A 12,801-nucleotide genomic window follows, 5' to 3' on the forward strand; every position below is an offset into this window, starting at 1 on the left:
GCATACTGCTTCACCTGTTTGTGCTGGGCGTGGTCCTGTGGCGTTACCTGCTGTTTCTAGTACATCGCAGGTGTTGTATATGTAATCTACAGCAGCCAGAGCCGCTCTGGGCGTTAGACTCTGGCTGAGTTGCAGCTAACGTAGGCAACCACAAGCCCAAACGCTGTATCACCTTCTGAACCCGGAGAGAACCCCTGTTTTACCTTTTTTTTTTTCTGTTCTCAGCTGTGGGAGAACACTAGGAACCAGGTTACTCTCCTTCTGTGAGGGACGTTCATGGATTTCAGGTGGTTTTCCTTTTGGTAGGCTGCCCCAAGTGTTCCTTACTTAGAGTTGTGTGGCTTGTGGTGTGGTCAGGAAGAACATTCAGAAAGAGGAGGTGCCCAGCGAGGAGGAGAGAGGTTTTGTCGAGGGCATAGAGCTTGTTACATAGAGGAGCTTTCAGCACCCCAGCCAAACATCTCAGACCTTAGCAGGAATTTTGACCACATCCAAAAGACCATTTGGGAGCTATCACCCTCTGCCTGCCTGGCAGTGAATGGAATGTAGATGTCAGTGCCTCTGCCTGCTGGTTGTAAGACTTAGCAGACTCCTAGATCTGACCAGTGAGTGTTAAGGCAGGCCCTAGGCTCCAGTGTTGAGGGGCAGTGACATTGGACCAGAGCCACTGCCTTCTGGTGCTTTAGACAGTGACTCCCTCTTGTCAGCTGTACAGTTGGGTGTAATGTGGGGTCAGACACCCAGTATTGCAGCAGGGAGTTCAGCCGGCTGGACTGCCTGCAGTTCCCGTTGCTCTCCAGACTTCAAGCCCTGCCTTTGCAGGCAGAGGGCAAAGTTTGATGTTCACTGGTTCACTGTTAAGTATTAACCATTGCTCCCAAGTGGCCGGGTGGTGTCATTTGAAGTGACAGCTGCACTGGAAGTAGCTACTGGAGTGTGATTCCTGCTAGGCTGGGCCTTCCAGAGGGAAGTCTTCCTTACCCAGAGGCTGTATAGTCAGGGGTGAAAGACACTCACTCAGGAGTAGGCAGATGTCTTGGGACTGTGAGTGGCTGGAGGTGCCAGGTCCCAGTCAGCAGTGACTGAGTCTCCACCAGGGTTACCACCTTCCTTTATGCAAAGGAGGGAAACTACTCTTCATGGTAGGCTGTGCAGATAAGCCTTCCACTTCTGCTCAATAGCTGGCCCACCTCGGTGATGAGGCTGCCAGCTCTCTGTCCACGTGTATGTCCATGGTGGCCAGGCCACAGGCAGGTCTAGAGTATCTAGTTTGGGGGTTCTGAGTGTGTAGTTATGGGGTTCCTGGGTTTGGATTGCTGAGTGAGCATGTCAGTTGACCTCCGGAGGTTTCTGTAGGATCAAGTCCTTTGCTAAGTAAGGGCCTGTGGTGCTGGTGCTGGTGTGTTGGGGTCTGGGATGCCTGCAGGTGGGAGGCAAGACTGGCCCCGCCAGCCAGTCGCTGGGGTCCCTAGGCTGTCTCCTCCTTCGTAGATATGTGTCCTCTTTAGGGTGACCATTTCTGAAGATGGCAGATGATTCTTGAACATTTCTCTGTGCCTCAGTTTTCCTCACCAGGACCTGGTCTCTTATGAAGGTGGCTGTGACCTCTCACCTTTTGTTCCATCCTTCTGTTGGGTCTCTGGCGCCAGCAGGCCGGGCCTGGCTTTCAGGGAGGCTCAGCAAACATCTGATGGTCACTGGGGAGGAGGGCCGAGCACTCTGGAGGTCAGAGCAGAGAGTGCCAAGTGGCTCTTGGGTTTCCCTTTTCATTTAATGGAGGGACGTGCCCACAGCCCAGACAAGTTTGTAACTGAAGCTGTCCCCGGGAGGGTCTAACTGGTGTCCCGCAGGGATGCTGATCCAGGCACGGGTCCTGTCTTCTGCTTTGTCCTTGGCCTCTCGCATTGCCCCTCCTCGGCTCTGATGCTGCTCTGTGTCTTCTGGGGAAGATGACCCTTCTGGGGAAGGGTGACAGGGGATGTTAGAGAGTGAGGTCACCAGAAGCTGCCTTCCTGAAGGACATGTCCTTTAGATTGAAAGTCCTAGGCCTAACTACTACTTATGTAACTTCTAGGTCTGTGGTCCCATAGATGCCCAATGTCCTGGGGTCTGTTTCCTCAGTGGCAGAGTCTGGAGCTCTAACTTCTTGTGTCTTTGTGTGCTGTGTATGGTGCCTTGCAGATGAACAATAGGGATGTTTGTGTGCATGTGGATATGCATGGTGTGCACAGTAAGTGCAGTGTACACATGATTGTCATGATGTGTGCTATGAATGGATGAATACATGTGTATATACGTTAGTGCACATGAGTACACATGTCTGCATCTGCATGTGTATGTGTGTACACTCATGCAGTTATATGTTGTGTGTACACTGTGTTGGAAATAGTGTAATTATGGTGTGTCAGGTCCTAACCACTTGTCTGCAGAGAGCCTTTCTAACAGCAGGCTGCAAAACTCCCCTGTTTTAGGTTGGTTTGAATTTCAGATTTAAAAGCCTATTGGAGGAGAGATGCCTACCAGGCTGCTGCTATGGACCTTGTAAGTGGGTATAAGGAAGGCCAGTGATCTTGTGGGTCTGTTTTGGGGCTATCCCTGCCTATTTCAGGATAGGAGGTGGAACAGGCTATGCTTTGGGAAGCCTTGTCTCACCTGCTTTCTGTTCCCATGTGTCACAGCCAACCTCGTCCTGCAAGGATGACGCGACCACCGGAGCTCTTCTCACTGCAGTTTTATTCCAGGACTTTATTCACTTTCTCACTTTTCCTCTCTCTCTGACCTCTCTCTCCCTCGGGCAAACCTCTCCCAGCCCTTAAGTAGGCACGGGCTGCCAATCCCGAACTGCCAGGTGGGCACTCACGCATATGCAAGCAGCTGATGGTCATTGCGTGATCATAGCATAGGTCAGGCCTTAGCCATCTCAGGAGTTGATCATACATCTCCATCAGGTGTGACATCACGCAGCTCGCTACACCCATGGGTCTTTTTAGTGTTCCTCTGAGAATCTTTGCTCTTCTGAACTGTGTGACGTGCGGTGCTCCTGGGTTGGGGTGAACAGGAGAGTGGGCAGCTAGTTGTGTATGTGGGTGCTAACAAAGGCTGTGGGGCTTCCAGTGTCCTGGGCCTTGGCCTTGCTTGTGCGTTTGGTTTGCCTGCTTCTGCTCAAAGCTGGACCTGCTCCCATGGAAGTGTATGGAAAGAAGTGGGGCTGCCTGCCACTCTGGAGCAGGTGCCCTGAGAGGCTAGGATGCCACGCAGTGTGGGGGTGTTATCAGGGCCAATGCGCCTCCGCCTGTTGGCCAGAATCCCACCTGCAGGTCAGCATCAGTGCAGGGTCAGCCTTGTGGGAAGAAAGCGAGGCTGGGCCCAAGTGCTGAGGAAGCTCTCTAAGCCACTAACTTCACAAGTTCCCACTCTGTGGTGACCCCATCTCCTCTGAATCCTGGTGGCAAAGAGGCCAGGTGGGGCCTGAAAGTGTTGAAGGAGACTTGGGGCAGGTGGGAAAGGGGCAGGGCCCCTTTTCTGAAGGACTCTTTACAGCTCTCTGCTGGACCTCCCTGTCCTGGAAACCTGAGATGGGAGGCCGGGGTTGGAGGAATGTGCACGGAAAATGCCGCAAGAACCAAGTGGCCCCCTTGAGCTGGAGTTGTCGTGGGTGGCTGTTTCTCAATATTTCCTTTGTTTTCTTTTTAGAAAGGGTTAGTCACTCAGCCAACAATTTGTTAGGGGTGCGAAGGCCGTCAGCCTGGGGCCTATCAATCAGGCCGAGGCTGGCTGTCAGCAGCTATGCTCCGGAGGCCGTCCCACTGACCTGGGTTTTCTTGGTTGCTGGGATTTTAGGATGCATGAAGGCTCAGAATCTGGAAGGCAGTCAAGGCCAGTGGTCATTCTTTAACTTCCAGGGCCCTGGGACTCTGAAACTCATTCTCACATATAACCATTTATCAGAGCACTCACCCGGGAGGGTTTATGGCAGTGTTCCCTGCTCGGCCCTTAGGAGGCCAAAATGGGTGGGTCTCCATTTTGCTGTGGGTGCTTAGTAGCTAGTGCTGTCAGCTAAGAAGTCTGCCTCCCTCCACTTCCAAGCCTCTGTGTACAGACTGGGTTCCTCTTGACCCATGCCCCATCTCCAGTGTTGCTAAGCTGGGTAGACTTTCCGCCTACACATTGATTTCAGGAAAGGGAGGAGGCTGCTGGACTTTGCAGCCGGCTCTATTGGCTAGCCTACTCAGCTGACCAAGGGCTATGGCTCAGAGTCTCAGAGGTTGCTTTCCACCCCTCCCTTGAGCCATTGAGGGATTGGTGGTGACATCTTGGAGCCCTGCCCCAGGGAGAATGGGGGTGGGAGGAGGGCAATGTGTTGTCCACAGTCAGTGGAAGAGGCCATGCCTGGGTCACGCTGTTAAGGTCTGGCTGCCTGGGAATGGGTCTGGGGGCCTGCCAGATTGTGCCTGGTTTCTCCCTATTAAGATACGGTTCTGCAGGGAGGAGGCAGGGAGTGGGGATTCAGCTTGCTGTCCAGGAGCAGATCCTGGGCTGAGGGCCAGCAGGGACTCTGGCCCTGCTTGTCTGCGCCTATGAAACTTGGCTGAATACCACACTTACCTGATGTTTGTCTGATGGAGAGGTTGTCTCCCATGCCCAGAGCCCTGGCCACCTCTGACCTGTGCACACACCTCTCTTATGTATATAGTTAGATTCTCTGAAGGGGCAGTGTTCCTGAAGCCTGCAGTTTGTAGCCCCTCCTCCCATGGGACTTGACTCTTGAGACTGCTGCTGCAGGAAGACACGGCATTTTGTCACCTGCTTGCTGAAAAGAGATGCTGCATTTGCATGCCTTAGAGGAATCCATTGAGACATACTTGAGAAGCTGGACCTGAGGTTGCCTCTGAGGACAAGGGTCTTTTTTTCTCATTATTTTATTTTTTATTGTTTTTAATTGATCTATACCTTTTCCCCCACCTCCTTCCTTTCCTCCCCTCTCTCCTTCCATCCTCCCTCTGTCCCCAAGGACAAGGGCCTTAATGGGAGGGTGTTTGAAGGGCTTCTAAGTAGCAGATGGGTAGCAAATTTGCATTTTTATAGATGAGTCACATCCAAACACAGCCTTAGGTGGCTTTTCCAGGCACTGTGCATGTGCACTCTAAAATGCGTCAGGCCTCAGCTCGAGTCTATAAAGCAGAGACAGCCTATAGCTGGCCGGCATAGGCTAACATCGGGTCCCCACATAAGATGACAGTGCAAAACCAAGGTACAGCCTTTTCTCCAAGTAGAAACCCATCCTTGTAGCCTTCATGGTAGAGGTCAGAGTTGGCCAGAGTTTCATGCAGCTTACAACGTCTTGCTGAAGCGTTTGATCTGCCTGTAAGAAAACCCTGTGATCTCTGTGGGCAGGCCCACTGACCAAATGGTATTGGTTATCACAGGAGGCCCTGGAGTGGCTTTTCTTCTGTAAAGAGCTGCAATCTGTATGGATAGATGGGTTTGTGGGCACTGCCAGACCTTGTGTGGTGAGGAGAGGAGCCAGTGACAGTGGCCAAGCCCCTTCATGTCATAAACAGGATGCCTAGAAACCCTGACCATCTAGGTCAGCAACAGGGTGTTTCATCAGATGGATCCCGTCCTTGGGGGTTCCAAGGTTGACAGGTTGTTGCAGTGGCTGGTCAGGAGCTGGGGCTTGGGTGCTGGGCAGGAATGATACACTCCAGCCTGACCTCATGACAGAATTGGGAGTCTGTGCTGGAACTAGTTACCACTAACGAGCCATGATTCTGGAGGGTGTCTACCCACTGATGCCTAGGCTTCTGTGGGTTTCCATTGATGTTTTATCTACATGTATGTGTGTGTACCACATGTGTGTCTGGTACCCATGGAAGCCAGAAGAGAGGGCATTGGATGTTTTGGAACTGGTGTTACAGATGGTTGTAAGTCACCTTGTGGGTGCTGGGAATTGAACCCTGGTCCTCTGGAAGAGCAGAGTGTCCTCTTGATCCTGTCCTGAGGATATCTAGTCCTAAGCTGTGATAGTTTCTCACACTCGTTTCTGATAACCTGACAGGCCTGGGAGTGAAGTGAGGGATCTTGGAGAGTTCCCTTTGTGGGATCAGGTCACATTCCCCGCCTGGGTCTGTGTCTGGGGAGGAAGGATTCCGGGGATGAGTACTTGTCTTCATTCACAGTCCCAGGATTCATCTCTGTGGTTCCAGTCTTGATCGCTGGGTACATATGTCTAAAGCCCCCCCTCTACACTGTCTCCAATCTAGGACGCTCTCTTAGAGAGTTGGCTGCCCCATCTCTTCTCTGACTCATCCAGAGTTAGCCTCTTTAGCCTGGGGTTTGTTGTAGTTGTTGTTTTCAGCAGATGACATGAGACTTACGGATACTCGTCTGGTATTCTGTCCTCCTCTGGGTTCTGTCCAGGCCAGCTGCCCCTGGGACGGTCCTTTGCTGCTGAAGCATCAGCTGGTAGCTTGTAGTTATTACTACAGGACAGGCTTCGGTCGACAAATGGGACATTGAGGAATTCTAGAGTCACGGGCTGCTGAGCTGCCTGAGACCTTTACACATGCATCTTAAAGGCCACAGGATGCAGATGTCAGAAAGCAGCTGTGTGTGGTACAAGAGAGACACGGTACTTCCTGTTTGGAACCGCAGTTGTATCTTTCTAAGAGTCTGGCTGACTTCCCTTGGTTTTGAGGTTTGCTGTTTCTGCAGTTGACTCTGAACTAGTTTTAGATGTGATGTTGCCAGCTCATCTGGAAGGTTTGACAGACATGCATGCCTTCATGAGGATCCTCTATGAGGAACCACCCTCTACTCTAAAGGAAAATGCCCTTAGTACCTTAGGTCCTCTCTTCTATGTCCCAGGCCCTGTGGGTCTGTGGACTCCGGCTCTGGGGGCTTGCGGCAGACACAAGATGACAGCTGAGCCAAGCAGTCTCCACTTTTCTGTTGTTTGCAGGGAGGAGAGGAGAGGAGAGCACCCATAGTTCACTTGTTTTAGTTTAGGTTTTATGGCTGAAGATCCTTGTTTTAAGTTCTTGTTTGTTGTTGCTTTTTTGTTTTGTTTTGGTGAGCTAGGGACTCTCTACTAATTGGTCTGTCCTGGAACTTGCTGTAGACCAGGCTGACCTTGAACTCACAAAAATCAGCCTGCCTCAAAGGTGTGTGGTGCCAATACCACCAGGCTTTGTCATATTTCTTAATAACAAAAGCAGCTGGTAGAAATAATCACTGTGAGAAGAAAAGAGACGCAGAAGGACTTCTCTGCGTCTCTGTCCCCATCACCCACCCTTGCAGACCCAAGGTTATCTCTAAGTGGTGCCGTTCTGTCTCCCCATTTTGCATTTAGAGGGAGTGCATGCCTTTGTAATTTTCTAAATGTTGTGCATCTCAGCTGGGGAGGGTCTGGCCTCAGCCTGCCCTGACTTCCAAGTGAGCTCTTTCTAGTTGTTCTGCCATGAAGTGGGAGGCCATTGCCACCTGGGTGTGAAATGGACAGGTTTTTTAAAAGTATTTCTGAAAATGAGGGAAGTTAATCGCTTTTAATCCGTAAGTGTGGAGGTTCATCAGAAATGAGTTTGTCTTCCGATTGCAGAAGAAAGGCTGACTTTGTTAGAGAGTTAGCCTTGTGGTCTTATGACCTGGCCACATCTTACTCACAGGTGGAGAGAGTCTGTCTGCCTGGCTTCTCCCTGCAGAGTACCGGTGCCTTGGTTTTCTCCCAGCTGGGTGAAGCCTGTGTTATGTGCTTGGCTGGCAGCGGATGCCCACCCTAGCGTCCATTCCTCATCATGCCATCTCTCTGCCTCCTTGGCAGCAATATACCCAGCTGTCCTCTGCAGAAGATGCTTCTAGTTGTTAGGAATGAGTAGTCTGACCGAGAGAGAGAGGACACCTCAGGTGAGCAGCTTTGCCTTGGTGCTCAACAGTTTTCAGTTCTAGTATAACCCAGAACCCTCAGTGCAGCTCAAGGCCTGGCAGATGCTGGTGAGAGGAGCATAGGGTGGGAATAGTGAGGGGCTTGTCCTACCTGTGACCTCTCCCTCTGTCAGCAACACTGTTGTCAGAGCCTCTGTGTGTGCGCAGAAGGCCTGGTGACTCCTGAGCTGCTCGCTTGTGCGTGTGCGCTCTCTCTCTCTCTCTCTCTCTCTCTCTCTCTCTCTCTCTCTCTCTCTCTCTCTCTGTGTGTGTGTGTGTTTAAATCAAGGTTTCCTTGTGTAGACTTTATAACATACTCTCTCAAAAGTATGATTCAGATTTAAGTCTATTTAGATATAAAAGTCATTAGGGAAGATCTGAAAATTAACAATCGTCTAGGTGATAAAATGGATCCTGGTATTTTCATGTAAATACAGGTAGACTTCTCAAATGGAAGTGTTTGATTCTTAATTATCTCTTGACTCTGGGGAAATTAGGCAGGGAAGACTCTTGGATGCCCTCTCAGTGCCCTGTGGGTGAGGTACCATAAACACTCCCCATTTATTTGGTTCAGGTGTGACCCCAGTTGATAGTCTCCCTGAATCTGCCCAGCCCGGAGCTCTCTGGAGCATGTGCATGGGCATTGATGATGGGTGTGTCTTTTAACAAAATTGGTGTGAGGCTTGGAGACTAGAGAGAATGCTGTGGTTGATCGCAAGCTTACAAGTTCAGCCCTAACTGGAGGAATTTACTGAAATTCTGATGATGTGTTTTGCTGTTTTTTTTTTAAGTTTTTTTTTGGGGGGGGGACATGTGTATGTATGTGTTTTTGTGCTGTGCATTCATACATTACTTTGAGTGATAAAATGAAAACGCAGAGGTACAGAAGCTACACAGCATGAGCCACCACAGCCTCTGCAAGTCAGGTTGAGACTGTCACATTGACCCCAGTCTCCCAGCCTTTGTTTGTGTCCTTACATCGTCTTCCAGCGTTAGCAGGCTTGGCCATCCTGTACAGTCGTCCATTGAGCAGGTTTGAATGTCATCTGTCCTTCAGCTTCCCAAGTGTGGTGCCACCTCATTAGTGCAGGGCACTAGTGCCCCCCTCTCCCGAGAGTATTGATCAGTCTAGGAGTGATGTTTCCTTAGATGAGCGATCGTTGCTGTATCTGTGTATCCGGGCAAAGGGTCGGATAAGTTTCTTGAGGACACCAGCTACGATTGCTCGTTTGGCATTGTGGCTGCACTTTGTGAGAGACCCAGGCAGGTGACTCCTATGCGCAGGCTATGGGTGCAAACTGGAGGAATGGTTTCTGAATAGCTCTTGCCCTCTGTGTCCTTCCTTATCGTCCCCTCTTCCCTGGAGACTAGCAACTTGAGCTGAGCTGGAGGGGAGCAGCAGAGACTTTGCTCAAGGTCATGAGCTTGAGTTGGCTCCATCTGAGCATCTAAGGTAGAATTTGAAACCCTGTCTCCTACCCTCTGGAGGGTATTCGGGCTTTGAGTCCTACCCTGGTCCTCTCTGTCCTCAGAGCTTGTGACACCTTGTATTTGCATTCCCTGCTTTTTTGTTCGTTTGTTTTCCAAACAGGTTCTTACTATGTAGCCATGGCTGGCCTGCAACTTGAAACTATGTAGACCAGGCTGGCAACTATGTAGACCAGGCTGGCTTGTAACTCACAGTTTTTATCTGCCTCTGCCTCCTCAGTACTGGGATTAAGGCCACCACATCTGGCTTCTATAACCCTGGTATTAACTTATTTCCAGACACCAGACAATTGTAAGAATACAAAATCTCTCCTTTGCTTGGCCTTTCCTCATGTGGCATTTTCCCAAGTCGAAGTATTCTTTGTCTTTTCCTTCCCCTGCATCTGTCTTTCACACACAGATTTGTTCCTAAACTGAACTGCTTGGGAGCATGCAGAGACTGTGAGGCCCTTTTGGGGGGGGTATACTTTCCCCCCAAAGCACATTTTCTTTCAGAATTTCTGTATGTAGCCGTTACCAGGTAAAAGAATTAGCATTGGATACAGAGAAGTACATGTAGTGTCCTCCCCACCACCACCTGATAATTTTTAGAGCTTACACAGTGTCCCATCTATGGCACCCAGCTTCCAGAAGTCTAGTGTGCTTAGTGGCTTTGGGAAGAGGTTTGGAGTACATCTCCTGTCAAGTCCCTTGACCCTGAATGTCCTTACTTCCAGGAACATCAGTGGGTTCTAAGCTGCCAGTGGGAATGTTGTATGTTTATTTGGGTGACCATAGCTGCTAGATGGCAGAAGATACCTCAACCTGAACATCACTTTCCCTTTTGAGGGGACCCTGGATTGACCGGGGAGGAGCCACTCTGGGGAGGGAGATATATGTTGATTGAAGTTTGCATGTTTCTGAGCATGACATCATGGGAGCTGTGATCAGGGACCCCATGTCTGGTGCCTTGGCTGGTGTTATGTGCTCCTATGGGAAGAGGGCCCGTGTGGGAACAGAGTGAGCTAGGAGAAGTTCTACCCTCCCTCTGTTGTGGAGACCTGGTTCTCCTGGGCTTACCAGCATCTCTCGCTACAAGTCCAGTATTATGAACTCCGTTTGAGTCCAATACCTACCTTACATTTCCAGTTCTGTTCCTAGGGTGTATGACCTGGCTCTATGTCCACTTTCTGGTCCTTTACTGGGAGCCCATACAGAGAAGTGTCATAGTAGGAAGTTGTGGGATGGAGTTTTGGGAGTCATTCTGAAGATTTGAGCTACACTGGTCTCTTCTCTCCTGGCCAGAGTCTCTTAACACCTGATGAACTTCTACCTTGCCGTGATCCACCTCCCCTGTGTCCTTTGGTGGTCCTTCATCTGTCCGTTGACTGTCTTGTGTCTTCTATATGTAAGATTTGAAGCTGGTGAGATGAGGAGACCCCACATGGGGGATAGTAGAGAGTACAGGTTCTTGCCTCCAGGTGGAAGGGGGCTAATTTACATGATGCTGGCCTGGTGTCTGTGTGGTGGTGGCAGGTATGGGTTTGTTGGGTACCCAGGGAGGTTGTGCCTCGGCTTTAAGCGTTCATTTGTGTGACAGGCTCTGCATGGTTATGGTTATGCCAGGGTGAGCATGGATGCATAGGTTGATTCACAGACCTCCCTCTGCCCCCAGCTTCTTAGTGATCTAGTAGAGGACCAGCCGGTCATGCTTTCAGCTTCAGTCCATGGTGGGCCATACAGTCCTATCTCCTCCTGCTTGCTCTGAGGTCCTGATGTGAGCGGAACTTGAAGGGTGTGAGGTCCTCACGAGGGAGACTAGATAGTGTGTCCAGAACACACAGGGTATGCAGGGCTGATCTCTGGGTGGGACTGTGCCTTGCTATTTATATCCCTGTGTCCCCAGAGCTCCTGTCCTGTCAGACACTGCGGACAGGCGTAGAGTGGCTGTGTCCTCAGCTGTCTGTGCTGCCCCAGAATTCTCTGCAGAGGACCAGTCATCATAGTCCGCTTCCTACCTTATCTCCGGGGAAGCTAAGGACCACGATTTTCCGGGAACACCAGGGGAGCTTGTAGCATCTGGGTGAATACTGGCGAGGGAATCTGATTAGAACAAAGCCGCTTCGGGTTGTGGGCCCTAACAAAGGTTTCTCCCTCTGCTTTGGTTTTGTGTCTGTAATCAGATGCCACATTTTTTTAGGGGAGCCTGCTTAAATTCAGGGCAGGGCACTTTGTGTTCCTTTGTTCCCTGACCCCTGATGACCTTGATTATTGGAGTCTGTGACTATGGCCTGGGTCAGGTGTATCCTGAGACAGAAAGGGCCTAGTGAGCACCAGGGAACTGCATCGGCCTTTCCTGCGCAGGTGCCACCCAGATTGGTGGTAAAGCCATGGAATGAACTAGCTCATTAGGTAGGAGGTGTGTGGGGGCGTGTCCGGAAGGCCGGCATAATCCATTGGGATTTGAGGAATTTGAAATTCAAAGCTCCCATCAAAACAAAACAAAACAAACCTTGGTGTGTCTGTGTGTCCTCTCTCAAAGAGGGCTTTAGTCTTTAATGGGGCCAATCTATCCGTGGAGTTATTGGCTTTTAAGATAGTTGTCTCCAGAAGTATCACACACACAGTTTGTGAAACCTGAAAGGGGACATAATGTAACTTGCTGTTCAGAGTTCTTTTTACCTGGTTCCTCCCAAGTGGCTGCCTTGGAAATGTCCAAGTAAAGAATCATTGTCCTGCTCCCAGTCATCGCCACACTGTGCTGCTAGCCCAGGATATGCTCAGGGGTCATGGCTCTGGTTCCAGACACCAGCGCAGGGGACTCAAGCCCATCACATCAAGATTCGGTTCTTGGTTCCCCAGGCAGCCCTTTCTTTCTGTCATCTGAGGTTCTGTGTCTTAGTCGTACTGCCGAGAAGGGGACCTGTGCTCCAAGAGAGAGGTCGCCCACCAGAAGTGCCTTTGGGTTCGTTCCTTCTTCGAGGATGCTCCCTTTCTGCAGACTTCTGGCTGCAGTACCTTGGGATCCCTGCGTATCCCTTAGGGGATGCCCACCTATGTCCTCTGTGACTGAACAAATGTCTACATCCTTGGGCATCTGGAACATGCGATATCCAGGCCATGAGCCCAAGCCTTGGTACTCTTGTGTTCAGAAACCAAAGTCGCTGAGGTGTGTTCTCCTCTCATCCCAGGGGCCACGAGATTACACTGGTTACTGGACCTGCCTGTCCAGGGCCTTGAATTGACTCTGGACACGAAGAAGCAGCAGAACTGAGGATCCTACCCAAAGAGGGTACCTAGAAGGGCTAGGTACCAAATGTACCAAGCTAGAAACTCCCTTACGGGATACTAGTATCGGCCACACTGTGGGGCCTCACCTGTTGGCATCACCTTGCCCCCCTTTCTCTCTCTTCC

The 12,801-nt window shown here is 50.6% G+C and overlaps 1 protein-coding gene across 5 annotated transcripts in view; it reads left to right on the plus strand.

Moving 5' to 3' along the window:
* The window catches only part of Slc12a7 (solute carrier family 12 member 7), an 85,573-nt gene that overhangs the window by 37,843 nt on the left and 34,929 nt on the right, over positions 1–12,801 (plus strand). Inside the window, exon 1 of one of the 5 annotated variants that reach the window (XM_026783787.1) lies at positions 12,619–12,679. The exons of the other annotated variants lie outside the window; for them this stretch is intronic. The gene's annotated coding sequence lies outside the window, so the exon portion shown is untranslated. Of the gene's footprint in view, positions 1–12,618; positions 12,680–12,801 lie in introns of those variants that run through there. 5 annotated transcript variants of the gene reach the window in all.

The sequence above is a fragment of the Microtus ochrogaster genome, chromosome 19, assembly GCF_000317375.1.
Source record: "Microtus ochrogaster isolate Prairie Vole_2 chromosome 19, MicOch1.0, whole genome shotgun sequence".
Lineage (NCBI taxonomy): Eukaryota > Metazoa > Chordata > Mammalia > Rodentia > Cricetidae > Microtus > Microtus ochrogaster.